The sequence below is a fragment of the Equus quagga genome, unplaced genomic scaffold, assembly GCF_021613505.1.
Source record: "Equus quagga isolate Etosha38 unplaced genomic scaffold, UCLA_HA_Equagga_1.0 HiC_scaffold_111_RagTag, whole genome shotgun sequence".
In the NCBI taxonomy this organism is placed as follows: domain Eukaryota; kingdom Metazoa; phylum Chordata; class Mammalia; order Perissodactyla; family Equidae; genus Equus; species Equus quagga.
In genome coordinates, this window is record NW_025792152.1 from 45878 (window position 1) to 59297 (window position 13420).

The 13420-nt window shown below is 39.9% G+C and overlaps 1 protein-coding gene across 1 annotated transcript in view; it reads left to right on the forward strand.

Annotated features, from left to right (window-relative positions):
* LOC124231889 (FERM domain-containing protein 3-like) overlaps nt 1-13420 on the forward strand; it is a gene marked incomplete at its 3' end in the record, with an annotated part of 191692 nt that overhangs the window by 1494 nt on the left and 176778 nt on the right. The window lies entirely within an intron of this gene.

A 13420-nucleotide genomic window follows, 5' to 3' on the forward strand; every position in this document is an offset into this window, starting at 1 on the left:
TGGTGTGAGCTGTGTGGACGTGTGTGTGCGTGTGTGGACTTTCGGTGCATGTATATGTAGAAGGGTGTGTGCCGGCTGCCATGACCCACTCAGCGAGCACAATCTGGAAAGGTCTTGTCAGGGCTCAGCACTGCTAACTTCTGACTCTTAAATCTACTTGCGATTATCTCTGGAATTTCCTCTTCTCACCTACTCCAAGGCTTGAAGCTCCAGGATTGAGCTGTTTTTTAAATACAGGGCACCCTGCCCTATTCTGGTGAGAAGAGCATAGGGGCTGCCTCTCCCAGTGGCAGGAATCCATCTCTGGGTTGTGTTAACCGAGAATGAGTGAATGAATGAAAGGTCTTTCTTTTTTTTTTTTTTCGTGGTAGGAGTTTGTGACAGGGCGACAGTGTCAACTAATTTATAAGTTGACAGCTAGACAAGTTTCAAGGCAGGAACTGGTGCCCCATGACCTCCGAGGAAAGTAGGCTCCCACTGAATTTTCTGCAGGATCTTCAATTTCATTCTGAGCTAAATTTAATAATGAAAGGGGGGCCGGCCTGTGGCAGAGTGAAGTTCCACGGCTCCTCTTAGGTGGCCTGGGGTTTCACCGGTTTGGATCCTGGGCTGGGACATGCTACCACTCATCAGGCCATGCTGAGGCAGCGTCCCACATAGCATAACTAGGGGTACTCACAACTAGAATATACAACTGTGTACTGGGGTCAGGGTGTGGCTTTGGGGAGAAGAAGAAGAAGGAACAAAAGAAGAAGATTGGCAACAGACGTTAGCTCAGATGCCAATCTTTAAAAAAAAAAAAAAGGGATTAGCAACATGGGCAGTTTTCCTGCTGCCATAGGGTTGCACACAAACGTTTGTTGTGTACTGTCCAGTGATCCAGAGAGAGTGGTTTGTGCCCTTTGCTTTAAGTCCTAAAGTGCATGTACAAGTCCTTTAATCCATCCTGAATATGGCGATAATGAGGGGCAAGAGCAGGCAGTGGGCTGTGGAGTTCTCCTCTGCTCTCTCAGCCCTCTGTCTGCCCCATCCTGGCCCACTTGGAGTGGGTATCACTGTGTTGTTTCCCCTTTTAGGGATAAAGTCATCCCCAAAGAACATGTATTTATTGTCTGGTGTTCTGGGAAACAGTAAGTTGTCTCAGTCCAATAACAGTTTGGAAAGTTGGAGTTTGTATTGGCCCAACTGATGCCAAAGAGGTTAAAATGCTGTGTTCCAAAATGTTGATTTGGGTATTGCTGACAAAAAATAAAATGTTTCATTTTGTGGCACATCTTTTTCTGCCCCTTCTACCCCTAAATGAAAATTATCATTCAACCAATTAAATGAATTAAAAGGTTTTTGTTTTGATAATTTTGGACCTTGTACCTTCCTAGAGTGTTCCATACCCAAGAATTGAGATTGCACTTCTTGGTGTAAGGTCACAAAAATCTTTCCAATCATTTAGAGTGAGAACAAAATGATTTTTTTTAAAAAAGAACCTTTTGGAGTCACCAGTCCATGCCCTGGGGAATCCATCTGTCTTTCCTTCCTTCCTTGCGTTTTTCTTCCATTCCAGGGAATCAGAAAGTTAAAGGGGAATATGGACTGTCACACAGTGTCACACACCTCTTCCCTTTATAAACTGCACACAATGTGGGTTATGGATTTTTTTAAAAAAAAACAACAGCTTTTAAATATTATTTTTCCAAATTATATAATTGTGGTTGTATTTTGGCAAAGAAGACTCCCCATCAAACAACCTAATGGCCAGTCTCAGCAGCCTGATAGCTATTCCCAGTAGGAGATGCCAAAAGTCACTTGCTCTATCTTTTTTCACAGAGTCTAGGATGCTGTCCCGTCATGTCATTTGCCTATGGATGTTTAGGTAGAGTGGAAGAGGAGTTCAAATGGACAGAGAGCAGAGCAGAGCAGAGTCTAGGGCACCAGACAGAGCCCTGGGGAAGGGAAGGAGTTGCTGGAAGCTCCCCACTGGGCTTTTCTGATTGAACCAACTCTGAGTTTGGAGACTGTAGAAGGACATGGCTTAGCTCTAACCTCTTTCATTCAGTCTTGCTCTTTCAAGTAGAGTGGAGTCCTGGCCATGTTTCCCATCTGTCCACTTTTTCAGATGCCAGCATGGTATTCACAAGTCCTTCTAATGAACTTGCTATTTTTATTCCTGACTTTGATTGAGTAAAATGTAGACTTTTCACATTATTCATTCTTTAGCAAAGCCTGGTACACATGGTTGATATCGTTGGAATTGGCTGTGAATTTGGATCTGGATTTGAATAGAAATCCTAGCATAGTCTTAGCACATAGTAGGCACTCAGTAAATATTTATAGATATAGATTAATTTTCTTTCTAGACTATTAAATCCATGAGCTTAGCAACATTTTGTTATTGTAATTGTTCATCAAGGATTCCCCAATACCTAGATTAGTACCTGGCATGTAGTATGTGTTTAGTAAACACTTTCCGAATGAATGAGTGCCCAACTTTTAGGCTAGCTCATTACCGAGCAATATGAGGGGAGCATGACAACATTAGATTGGGAATCAGAAGATGTGTGGTTTAGTTATGTTACCAACCAGTTGTGTGACATTGAGTGAGTCATTTGACATTTGGAGTCAGTGTTTCTTCTTTTGTAAAATAAAGGAATTGGGTAGATGGATGGCTTCAGTTTAAAAACTTTGTAGTTTATTTATTACCTAAAACCAATTACATTTGAGTAAAATGTTGCTATTGACAGAGTAGTTTATACATATTATCTCATGTGATTTTCATAACTCTCCTGCATTACCTCCATTTTATTGATGTTACTGTGTCACTGAGTGTTATCCCAATCTTATCAATTGGAAAATGAGGTTTAGAGAGATGAAGCAATTTGGTTCACCTAGGAAGTAAGTGAACCAGAACCCAGTCATTTGACTCAAAGTCCAGAGCCCTGTCTTCTCTGGAGCACTGCCTCTTGAGACTTGAGAGTTAGGATACTTTTGGCTGCAAGTAAGACAGCAGCCCAGCTAAAGTGGCTTGAATAGTAAAGACACGTATTATCTTACCTAAGGAGAAGTCCAGAGGTAGGGCAGCTTCAGTGTTGTTCAGCAGCTCTGCACGGGCCCAGGCACTTTCCACCTTTCCACTCTGCCATCCTCAGCACACCAGCTATGTCACTATAGTTGTCATGATTATAAGGTGGCTGCAGTAATTCTAGATGTCAGTAGGCACTACCACATCCACCATATAAAATGTGGCATTTCCTCATGCATTTCTTTTAACCATGGAAAAACACCTTTTCTAGAGGCCCTCATAAATCTTCTTATCAGATCCTATTGGCCAGGATTGGGTCATTTACCCATGCCCTAGCTGCAGAAGTATCTAGGATGCTGTGCGTCTGATGTGTTCACTATTCACTCTCTGTAATGGGAGATGGACCTTGCCATTATGGGGGGAATGAGAAGTGTGTGTGTGTGTGTGTGTGTGTGTGTGTGTGTGTGTGTGTGTCTGTGTCTGTGGTAGGGGGCGGGGATGGCTGTTGGCTGAGCAAGCAGTAGTATCTGTCAGAATAGGTCAAATTGACTTACACTTATTGTTACAATAAAACTGTCAGGAGAGTTTAGTAAGAAGTTGCATAAACTCTGGCTTATTTCAGGCAATCTTTGTATGATCAAATTCCAGAACAAGAAAAATTGTTGGATAATTCTTCATAGTTTATGTGTTAAATATCAGCTCAGTCCTTACTGAACGGGTAGGTTCTGGGCGGCTACAAGCCATCTCGTATAGAGCAGGCACCTCCACTCTTGTTGCAGTGGCAGTATGGAAAAGTGGCTGCAAGCTTGTGTTCTGAAGCAGTACTCTCTGGGGTTTGAACCATGGCTCTGCCGTTGACCAGCCAAGTGATTTGGGGCAGGTCACTTTACCTCTTTGTGTCTCAATTTCTTCATCTGTAAAGTGGGGATGATAATTGCACAGACATTATGGGCTTGTTATAAGGATTAAAGGTGCAATATATGTCAAGTGCTTAGTCCCTGGCCCACAGTAAGAGCTGAAAAAATATTGACTGTTATCTTAATATTATGTGAAGGTGTGTTAGAGGTAATCCTAAGTAGCAGGAAGACTTTGACTTAGAACCTAATGTTTTTAAGCCCAAACTCCATCACTTTCTGATTGAGCAAGACCTCAGGCAAGTCACTGGGACTCTGTCTTTCATCTGTAAAATGGGCCCAATAATTCCTCAACTGGGTCCTCCGCTGGATTGTTGAGACGATGTGTGTAAAAGCATGTTGTGACTGTCAAAACATCACCCAAATGTAGAATACTATTCTAATCAATTTAGTTAAAAAAAAAAAAAAGGGAGTAGTTACTGCTCCCTGAGTTTCTTATCTTTTGGAACAGGAATTGGTCACATGTGTGCTAAATGTCAGGCCCCCGTGATTATCCTGCTGTGAAATCCAAGCCAGGTCCAGCAGACAGCCACACCTTTTCTGCTAGAAGGACAATCCCACACTTTTCTCTATCAAACTCATCTAGAATGTCATTCAGAGTCCACTGAAAATCAGACACAAAAGGAATAGAAGGGAGAGACAGTTTTTTAAATACTGTGTCCCAGCTCTGACATTTTTAGCCTTAGATTACCCGGGCCAGCTCTTTATATTAAATATATTCTGAAAAACAAGTGGTGTTATTTCAATGGTGTGCTAAGATCTTATCTCTTGATGTCCTCAAAGCAATGTTAGAGTGTATTGACTGTGAGGAAAATGCAGTACTCTTAGCTCCACATCGGTTGGACAGTATATCAGCTGGATGCTTTAACTCATTTAGCAAACTCTAATTCAAACTGACTTTAACATTAAGGACATTTACTGGCTCATATATCCGGAAGTCCTGAGTTAAGGACTTAATTCAAGGACCGTCCTGCCATTTGTGATGGCTTTATCCTAGGACGGGTGTTAAAATGGTTGTGGTAGTTCCAGTTCTCACATTTTCATAGGGTCCCCTCCAGAGGAAGAGAGAAACCACGTCCAACTGAGCATTCCAAGCAGAAGTCCTACAGTCACTCTGATCAGACCTCCTAGGCCACATGCCCAACCCTGAACCGGTGACTGCAATCAGTGGAAGAGAATGTACCGATTAGCTTAAGGTGACCAGAGCCTGACCCTAGGACTCAGGGTGGGACCAACTTCCCTCCTGATGGTGGTCTGCATGGGGGAGGAGTCAATACCTAAAATCAAGGCTCTCTTTGGAAGGAAGAGAGGGGGAAAGAGGAAATGATATTAGGAAGATAACCCCCAATCCTAGCCAAATGCTTTGTCTGGGTCAGTGGTTCTCAAAGTGTGTTCTGGGGACCTCTGGAAGTCCCTTTTTAGGGGGTCTGTGAGGCTCAAAATATTTTCAAAATAATACAAAGGTGTTGTTTGCCTTTATTAGGTAACAGTTTTATTGAGATTGTCAACTTAAAAGAAATTTGTTCTATAATTTTATTTCAAAATGAGTTTATTTAGGAATAATAAAAAGAATTACAATTTGGGAAGTGCATGCTATGGCAAACCACAGGCAAAAAGAAAGAAGGGGAGCTGCTTTTACAGAGAAAAAGAGGAGTAGGGAGGAGCTGTTCTAAAGGAAAGTTCATTAGGGGAAAGTAACAGTTCCATGTGGCAACGCCTTCTCATTGGCTGAGGTGCAGCGTTTCTCATTACCTGGGCGGTTGCAGTGGGGAGAGAAATCTTCCTTCAATAGTGAAGTAGTTTTACTTCCTGTCCAAGATGGTAAGCCTCAGTCTCTTCCTGGTTGGTGTAATTGATGGTGTATGATAGGGCGTGAGAGCTCCCCCTACAGGCCTTCCCGACTCCAGTTTAGTTAAGATTTCTTTTATTAATTTTCACGAGATATGGTTCACATACCATAAAATTCACCCACTTAAAGTGCATAATTTTAATATATTAACAGAACTGTGCAATCATCACCGCAATCAATTTTAGAACATTTTTATTATCCCCAAAAGAAACCCTTTAGCAGTCATACCTTTTTTCCCCCTAAACCTCCCAGCTCTAGATAATTACTAATCTACTTTCTGTCTGTATAGATTTCTGTCTTTATAGATTGTAGACATTTGATAAAAATGTAATCATACAGTATGTGGACTTTTGTGTCTGGCTTCTTTCACTTAGCATAATATTTTCAAATTTATCCATGTTGTAGCATATATTGGTATTTCTTTCCTTTTTATTGCTGAAAAAAATTTTGTTGTATGGATATATCACATTTTATCACTTCATCGGTTGATGACAATTTTGGTTGTTTCCACTAATGTTGCAGTGAACATTCTTGTAAAAGTTGCCGTATAGACACATGTTTCATTTCTCTTGGGTATACGCCTAGGTCATATGGTAACTCTATGTTTAATCTTCTGAAGAACTGCCAAACTGTTTTCCCAAGTGGCTGCCCAGTTTACATTCCCACCAGCAGTGTATAAGGGTTTCAGTTTCTCTGCATCCTTGCCGTCACTTCATCTGTCTGTTTCATTATAACTGTCTTAGTGGGTGTGAAGTGGTATCTCATTGTAGTTTTGACTTACGTTTCCTTGATGTTGAACATCTTTTCAAGTGCTTCTTGGCCATTTGTATATCTTCTTTGCAGAACTGTCTATTTGGATCTTTTGCCCATTTTGAAATTGGATTGTCTTTTTACTATTGTCATGTAAGAGTTCTTTATATATTCTGGACACCAACCCCTTATACAAGAAATGATTTGCAAATTTTTTTCCCATTTTGTGGGCTGTATTTTTACTTTCTTGATGGTGTCAAAAATTTTTAAATTTTGAAGAAATCCAATTTGTCTATTTATTCTTTTGTTGGTTGTATTTTTGATGTCATAGCTAAGAAACTATTACCTAATCCAAAGTCATGAAGTCTTACGCCTTTGTTTACTTCTAACAGTTTTATAGTTTTAGCTCTGACATTTAGGTCTTTGATTCATTATTATATTAATATATAATTGGCATACCATAAAATTCACCATTTTAAAGTGTACAATTAGTGGATTTTTGTATATTCATGAGGCTGTACAACCATCACCACTAATTCCAGAATGTTTTCATCATCCCCCAAATAACCCTGTGCTCATTAACAGTCTAAGAGGGTTCTGGTACCAATTCCACTGTATGAGGGGGTTTCCCCACACATCCAACAATTCTCTGACACCAGCTGCACCTACACTTCAACTCAATTCTGACACTGTCTACCTGGAAATAGCATGAGAACCCACAGGTTAAGGGCTCAGTCCCACAAGACTCTTCCCCGTTCAGATGCCAGTCTCAAGTCCAGGTTGTTACCTGGGCTTCTGACCCACTGGCTAAAGATCTTAGGTTCCCATGACCTCCTGCATGGGTTCAATTAATTTGCTAGAGTGCCTCACAGAATTCTGAGAAACATTCTACTTACTAGATTACCAGTTTGTTATAAAAGGATATAACTCATGAAAAGCCAGATGGAAGAGCTGCATAGGGCAAGGTATGGGGAAAGGGCTCAGAGTTTCCATGCCCCCTCCGAGGGTGCCACTGTCCCTAAATGTCCACGTGTTCACCAACCAGGAAGCTCTTTGAAACACATCCTTTTGGGTTTTGGCAGAGGCTTCATTACGTAGTCATGATTGATTAAATCATTAACCACTGGTTATTGAACTCAATCTCCGCCCTCTCTCCTCCCCCCCAAGGTCAGGAGGGTGGGACTGAAAGTTCCAACCCTCTAATCACAGGGGTTGCTTCTCCTGGTAACCAGCTCCCGTCTTTAGGTGATTTCCCAAAGTCACCTTATTAACATAACATAAGACACCTTTATTGTTCTCACCTCTTAGGAAATTCCAAGAGTTTTAGGAGCTCTGTGCCAGAAACTGGAAGGAAGACCAAATATGTATTTCTTATTATAAGTCACAATATCACACAGCCACTCCCCATCTTGGATCCACTTTGAGTTAATTTTTCTTTAGGGTGTAAAGTAAGGGTTCAACTTTATTGTCTTACATGTGGATATCCAGTTGTCCCAGAGCCATTTCTTGAAAAAACTGTTTTTTCTCCATTGAATTGTCATGCCACCCTTGTTGAAATGTTTGCCTTTCTGCTCTCGTTCTCTCAAAAGTGTACAGTGGAGTTTTCCAGAGGCTGTGAGATAGGTGATATGGCAATACATTAAATAAAGAAACTGATGTGAGTATCCAGCTGTATTCTCTTGAGCCAGACATAAAATATATTTGCAAAAATGTAAAACAATGCTACTTTTCTTACTAAATTAGTTATTATTTTTAAGTCAAAGTTATTTTTCATAAAAATATGTAATTTATGTTAATGTGCAGTAATTTATTATGTTTATTTGACTCAAAAATTGAATATTTAAAAAACTTCTCAGCAGATATTGATATATGCAACACAAATAAAAGTTCCATAGATCCTCAATAGTGTAAAGGAATTTTGAGGACAACAAGCTCAAGAATTGCTGGTTTTGGTGACTGTCAATTTACTAAAATTCCTGAAAAATTAAAAAAAACGACAAACAGATAAAACAAAATAGAACTCTCATGCATCTTGGATCTCCAAGATTGCAAGTTACAGCTACTTGAAATGGTGTTAGTTAAATAAAAACACCCAATATATACATGGAAAATGTGTATATGTGTATTTGGAATTCTTAGTAGTAACTGTATACCTGGATGTGTGTTTGTGTGTGTCACAATGTTAAGAGTAAGGACAGAGCTAGTCTCTGCTGTAGTAAGCATTTCCCAATTGTACTTGCTCTCCAGCTGAATCTAGATTTTTCAACTCTAATAATTAGATGAAGCCATGTCATACTTTGAGACTCATCTTTTGATTATGGAAAATGTACAGCAACAGTGCATTAATTGTGTGAAATGTGAACCACTTGAATGAGGTCTGTTAGTAACAAATTCTTATTACTACTTTTTGGAAGTAACATTTTGGGAAAACTTAAAAACATTACAGGAATGGAAATATCAGAATTTGTCCCATGGAGAATCTAATATGAGATTCACATGTGCGTGATAGGCATTCTGTAGAGAGAGCAGTGTGCTTCTAGTTCCCACTTGGTGTGAAGAGGGATTCAAGTTACTCCTCCTGTGAAGTATCAGAGAGCCAGATGGGGAGTCTAGAGATGGAGAAAAATGGGATTATGATCAGGAGCCATTCGGACAGGTTTTGCTGTTCAAACTAAAGTTTGAACTCGATTCAAACTAAAAGGAGTTGGTCTTTAGCTCTGAGAGGGATGTGTAAGTGCTTATCGGCCTTCGAACATGATCAGATGTTCATGTGGATCTTCTGTGCTCTTGTTAAAATGCAGATTCTGATTCAGGAGGTCTTGAGAAGGGCCCTGAAATTTGGAATTTCTGACAAGCTTCCAGGGGATGCTGATGCAGCTGGTCTGTGGACCACACTTGGAATAGTAAGGTGTTAGTGAAATTTATCTGTCTCATAATAATATTCTTAATTTCCTTGAATGTGAGGACTTTTTGGCCCTTATCTGCCTTGATAATGCCTCATCCAGCACATTTCCCTTGGTAGATATTCAATGAATGTTTGAGTGAGTGAGTCAATAAAGAAATCCATCCTGTGTCTATCATAGATAGACTGGAGTGCTGATTAGATACTGATGATGGGGATGGAGTGTTTCCTTTTAACCCCCTACCCCATCCCCGCTGGTGAAATCAAGAGATTATTTTTTAAACAGGATTTCATATGATGGCCAATCTGATGAAATGTTGAAGGTCCCTGAGAGCACATGGTGGCCCAGAGTTAATGATTGACTTCTTGTCCCTCTAGGCCACACTTCCCAATCTTGCTTTCCTGTATCCTGGACTCTTGGTGCCATTGCAGAGGAACTCTAGCAACTTCTCAGCACAAACAAATCATTGTGTATGAGCCAGCAGTGTCTGGAAGCTCCCAAAGGCACAGGAGGCCCAGCTATTCTTACTTGCAGAAGTGACCCCAAGGGACAGTGACCCCAGAGGACAGTGAAAAATGCATTCAAGGTGTAACATAAGCTCTGGAGCTGTTTGCTATGGTGACTTTCCCTGAAAGTGCAAGAGGGAAATGAGTGGATCACTTTAGAAAAAAAGGAAGCTCGTTAAGAGGAAGAACATTTATATAGATCAAGCAATTATGTTTTTCAAAAGTGAATTAGTAAAGTTTTTTGAAAGAACATGAATCTTATTTGATAAATATTTTAAAAATATCTTCTATATGCCAAACACAGAGCTGAGAATGAGAGATAAAAAAAAAAATCATCCATCAAGAGGCTCACAGTCAGTTGAAGGAAGAGAGACAAGATAGTGACACAAGGACAAAATGACAGATATAGGGACAGGTCTATGCAGGGGGAGGACTAAGAGGAGGAGTCTGTAGCAGACTGGGGCATCAGGAGTATCTCTTGTAGAGATGACTTTTGATTAACAATGAAAGGACAAGTGGAAGCTAGCTCTCTGAAGATGGGGAAAAAGGCTTTCCATGCAAGGTGATCATTTGCTTGGTACAAAACCCTGGGCATGAAAGAGTGTGATTGGGCATGGAAATGAAGGAAGGGAGAATTGGTTTGGTTTCAGTGACAGGAGTAATGGCGATGCCACTCCAGGTGTGACAGGACTGGCCACACAATTTTGGGGGCCCAGAGCAAAATGAAAATATGGGGCTCCTTGTTAAAAAATTATTAAGAATTTCAAGATCACAACAGCAGACCATTATACCAAGTGTGGGGCCCTTCTAAACACGGTGCCTGTGCAAATGCACAGGTCACACGCCCGTGAAGTTGGCCCTGAGCAGCTAGAGTAAAGGAGAAGCAGCTTGGGGAGGAGGTGATGAGTTCCATTTGGGCATTCACTTCAAGGTGCCTCAAGGGTATCTGAGTGGAGAATTCCCAGCAGACGGTTGGAAGTAAGGAATGAAAGTCAGCAGAGGGGTCTGGTATGGAGACACAGATAAGGGAGACCTTAGTGTTCATGAACATGGAGGTCGAAACCATGTGGTTTCTGTTTGAGGCATCCTTGTAGATCAAACCATTGGATTATGAGCTCTGGAATTGTTTCCTAGAGTACTTGATCATTTTTCCTTTGTTTGGCAACTGCAGCCAGAACAAGGGCATCTCCATGTTCTTCCACAAACAAGGCAGCCAAATAGAGTTATCAGTGGAAAAGCATTTTCCTGCTCTTAATCCTCATTTCCCAGCTAGGACCAGCAAATGAAAAAGTCCTCTCTCAGCTTTAAGGTTCTGAGTTACAAGCATAGGATTTTCACTCTAGGAAACTTGATCTTTGAGACAGTATCATGAACATTAACTAGATGAAACATTCTCTCAATGTGGCACCAAATTAAACATGTTGTATGAGGAACAGCTTTGCAAGTTAAGCTGTAGTAATTTATCCTTTATTTAATATTATCTATATCCCAGATATCTTCTATGGCAAATTTTGTTTTCTACTTGGTTTCCAAGGGGTTATTGTGAATATTAATAAAAATAAATTCCAGTTCTGTAAAATTGCTCAAAGAAATAATCTAATATTAATAACATAATGACCTGGATCTTAGATGCACAATAGAGTTTTGTCTGAATATATCTATGTACTATGCTAAGGTTTGAAATATGATGATTCTGTAGCAGTGGAAAGCAATTAGCATGTTAACAGATCAGCATTTGTTTTATTATCTGTCACCTCAGAAGCATAATTTGTTGCTTTAAGGCACTAGGCCTTGGTGGTAAATGTTGGTCTGGAAAGGACTAACTGAACCAGGGTCTTCACACACAAACTGTGAAAATTCAAACAATTATCATTTACTAGTGGATTGATAATAAAGTCTTAAAAAATCAGTAGTAATTAGCCTTATTAATAGAAGAGAGGACCAAAACTTAATTAATAAGTTGGCTAATAGTTCTTCCTTGATGTTACTAGCTGATGTTATTTTTGGGGCTCTTCTGTACACATATTACTGCTTACTGTTCTGAAAATAATGTGGTCTGTATCTGCATGTAGGTGTCGTCTACAGTGTTACAGTGCTGTTGGGTATTTATTGGTTCTGTGATTAACAGCATCCTTTCTCTCCACTCATAGGCCTCTTGATATCCTTGAGTCTTATGTAAATAATATGCATTAGCTAGTAGACTACATTGAGATCCAGAGATGGTATGTGATTTGCCTAAGGTTGCATATTTAGCAAAGTTAGGATGAGATATGGATGGAGTTTCAGGTTTGCTCCTACTGTATTAAATATTACCATCATTTTGGTTTTGAATCTTCCTTGGTAGTCTAAATGATGTAGTTGTTTTCCACTGACAACTTTTTTAATCATATAAGAGAAAAATCGTACACTGACCACATTTCTGGGGCAAGCAAGCATCTTGATATCTTAGACCTGTCATCTAAGGACAGAGTTTTAGTTCTTCTCTACTTTCTTTTAGTCAATATGTGGCTCAGTGTATATCAAAATGAAAATTGCAATCAACTTATCATGTATTCATGAATATTTTGCAATCTAATGTAACTAGGTAATTGAAAGATATCCTCCCTTTCCCTTTACATGTTTGGCGTAGTTCAGACATTGTTTGTAGTTTGAAATTTCAAATTAACTTCCAAGAAATTGCAAAAAAAAAAAAAAAGAAAAAGCAATGAAGGATGATGTCAATAGAATTTTCTATCTATCCTCTATGGTAGTTTACCTTACAGTTTTGAGGTTGACTCTGGAAGTGGAAATCTTAGCAATCCTAGACCATAGTATTTGGAGGACTTCTAGAAAAATATGAACACGAAGTGTTCATTGGTGAGGCACTAGCTATATCCTTGTCAGGCTTTCTTTGTTTTGAAGGCCTATGTAGTAGAGCAATAAAATTGCTAGAGTCAGGGATGGAAAAAATACTTCATACCACCTGGAACCTTGTCAAGGATAACCTCACTTCTAGTGTTCCCAAACCTCAAGGGAGATGTATTTCTGCTGAGGAGCATCATGGCATGGGGGCACCTTGAAGGACACCTTTTGTCCCCAGGTTTGGAGACATAGCTTCTCTACCAGGTGTAGATGGCACCTTGTTGGTTAAGTGCTGATTAAGAGGAAAAAAAGGAGGAAAAGTGGTACAGTCATTCAAGGGCAACACCAAGTCTGAGTTTGCAGTGCCAGCAGCGGTGTGGAAATTTGAGAATAGAAAATTAGAAGAACAAAGCAGATTTTAATCATGTGCCACAGAGAAGAAGGTGGTTCAGGTTTATCTCCAAATTGTACCTTCATTAGAGAAAGGGAGGCTTTTAATGCTATTATCCAATATTTACTGTTTAAGATTTCTTTCTTCCTTTCCACCAGTCTTTCTTTAGACCACTCATTGGGTGGCAAATGCCAGCCTTTTTTCCCTCAATGTATTGAGCAGTTAGTAAATATAAAACATTTTCTTGGTGTTA